The 2,500-nt window shown below is 40.3% G+C and overlaps 1 protein-coding gene across 1 annotated transcript in view; it reads left to right on the forward strand.

Annotated features, from left to right (window-relative positions):
* Positions 1-1,532: 1,532 nt before the first annotated feature.
* LOC122246432 (Synaptotagmin 7) overlaps positions 1,533-2,500 on the forward strand; it is a 631,122-nt gene continuing 630,154 nt past the window's right edge. The window contains exon 1 of the mRNA XM_086549127.1: positions 1,533-1,732. The gene's annotated coding sequence lies outside the window, so the exon portion shown is untranslated. The remainder of the gene's footprint in view (positions 1,733-2,500) is intronic.

Here is a 2,500-nt window from a genome sequence, read left to right on the forward strand (position 1 = left end):
ATGATAATGATAGTAATGATGAAAGTAATGATAATGATAATAATATTGATCGTGATCTATGCAAGTAGTAATAATATAATGACAACAAAGTAATGGCCATTATCATAAAAGTTATAATGATATTCATTTTAATGCTACGGCAAGTGAGAGCAAGAGGGACAGGGGAAAGATGAGAGAGGGAAAGAGCTGAGTATTTAAGATGAGAGAGAGAGATGTATACAACAAATGAACGCACAGAAATAGAGAGAAAGAGAGAGATATGGAGAATGAACGAGAGAGAGAAAAAGAAAACATTTATATATACATGTGTGTATATATATATATGTATATATATACATATGTTATAATATATATATATATATATATATATATACACATATACATACATACATACATATATAATATATGTATGTATGTGTATATATATGTGTATATATATATATTTATATATATATGTGATATATAGTACTATACATACATATGTTATTATGTATATTATGTATATTTAATATATATGTATGTGTGTGTGTGTGTGTGTGGGTGTGTGTGTGTGTGTGAGAGAGAGAGAAAGAAAGAAAGATAAAAAAGTAAAAGATTGAGAAACCGATTAGACAGTAATGGCACAAATAGACAGCCACGCAGCTAGGTCTACCCTTCCCCTCTCCTCCCCCCCCTCCCGATTGAGCGCTCTCGGGAGGGAGGGGAGAGGGGGGCGGTGGTCCCTACCACACCTTTAAAACTGCCTTTACAATTTGTTAATCATTTGTATTTACGCAGCCGGTGCCAGCTTAACTCAGTCTGGACCACATTGCTTTGTTATCCTTTCATTATTGCAATGTTTCTAACCTCTGCGATTGGTCTTACGTACATAATTTATACATTGGTTGGTTAAGTTAGTTTAGCTCTTTGTTTCTTTGTCTGTTTAATTGGATGTTTCTGTGTCTATTCATTTGATTGTTTATACGTTTTAGAAAACGAGACAGAATTGTAGCTTGTGTTGTCAGAGGTTGTGTAAAGAAGAGAGAGAGAGAGAGAGAGAGAGAGAGAGAGAGAGAGAGAGAGAGAGAGAGAGAGAGAGAGAGAGAGAGAGAGAGAATTTAGTGAAAGAAACAAAGGAAATGGACTGAAAGATCACACTAAGAGAAGAAAAATGAGAAAAGAAAGGAAAATCGAATTAGGATGAAAATCAACGCAAAGATAATTAAGGTCAGCAGTGACAAAAAGGCTAAATGGTAAATGAAAAAGAAAGCAAATATATGAATAGATAAATAGATAGGTATAATGAGAGAAAAGAAAGGAGGAGGAGAAGCAGGGGGCGCCATGAAGGGAGGAAAGGGAGAAGAAAGGGAGGAATAAGGTGCCGTGAGGGGAGGGCCAAGGCGAAAGGAGGGAGGGAGGGAGGGAGGGAGGTGGCGAGGGAGAGGGAGGGGAAAGGATAAAGAATGAGTAAAGAGAAAGAGACAGAGAGAGAGAAAGAGAGAAATAAACAGAGGGAGGGAGAGCGAGAGAGCGGGCGGGCAAGCGAGGGAGCGAGAGAGAGAGAGAGAGAGGGACAGAGAGAGAGAGAGAGAGAGAGAGAGAGAGACAGCGAGGGGTCACGCCACAGCCCTCCAGTCTCGCACCAGCCTTGAGCCTGGCCACATGTCCCGGCTCCCGAGCGTGGATGACGTGCAACTCCCCACCACCGCCACCGCCACCGCCACCGCCGCCCTCTGCCCCGCTACTCGTCAAAGTTAGGCCGCCTCGCCCACTCGCGCGTACCCCCATTCTCCTCCTCGCTCGTGACAACTCATACTCGCTTCCTCTGTAACGTGTGCTCGTTCTCCTTCTTCTTCCGCTCCTCCTCCTCCCCCCCCCCCCACACCCTGTGTTGTGCTCTGATATTCCCCCTCCTTCCTCCTCCTCCTCCTCCTCCTCTACCTTACTCCTCCTTACTCCTCTCTCTCCTTCTCTCTTCTCCCACCTCCTCCCCTTTTTTTACTCTTCGTCTCTTATCTGTTTCCTTCTCTCTTCCTATTTCCTGTTTGCTCATGTGTTTCCCCACCTTGTATCCTCCCCTTGTGTTATGAGATGTCCTTTGTGAAACTAAGCGTGTGAGGAACAGTGAGGTTACCACGTTTACAAAAGACGTGACGACCTGAGAGAGAGATATATATATACAAAAAAAAAAAAAAAAACAGAATTTTTCGGTTTTGTATTTTTATATATGTATATAAATAGTTTTTGCTTTTGGTCACAGCTGCTTTTTTGGGACCACTTATTATAAATATATATATTTTTTTCGATCCAAAGATGAGTGTTTTGTCAGCGACCGCTTGAGAGAGGAAGTTTCTTCACAAAAAGTGTTTTCCCTCAAAAATATGTATATGTAAAAAAAAGTAATAATTATACAAAAAAAGGAAAGGAAAATTTCCCCACTATATTTTCCGTGATTGGCAAATTTTGAAATAGAAAAAAGTAGATAGCATATATGTAAAAAAAAAAAAAAAAAAAAAAGTGA

This window comes from Penaeus japonicus, unplaced genomic scaffold, assembly GCF_977035675.1.
Source record: "Penaeus japonicus unplaced genomic scaffold, GWHDUDI00000001_assembly GWHDUDI00000021, whole genome shotgun sequence".
In the NCBI taxonomy this organism is placed as follows: domain Eukaryota; kingdom Metazoa; phylum Arthropoda; class Malacostraca; order Decapoda; family Penaeidae; genus Penaeus; species Penaeus japonicus.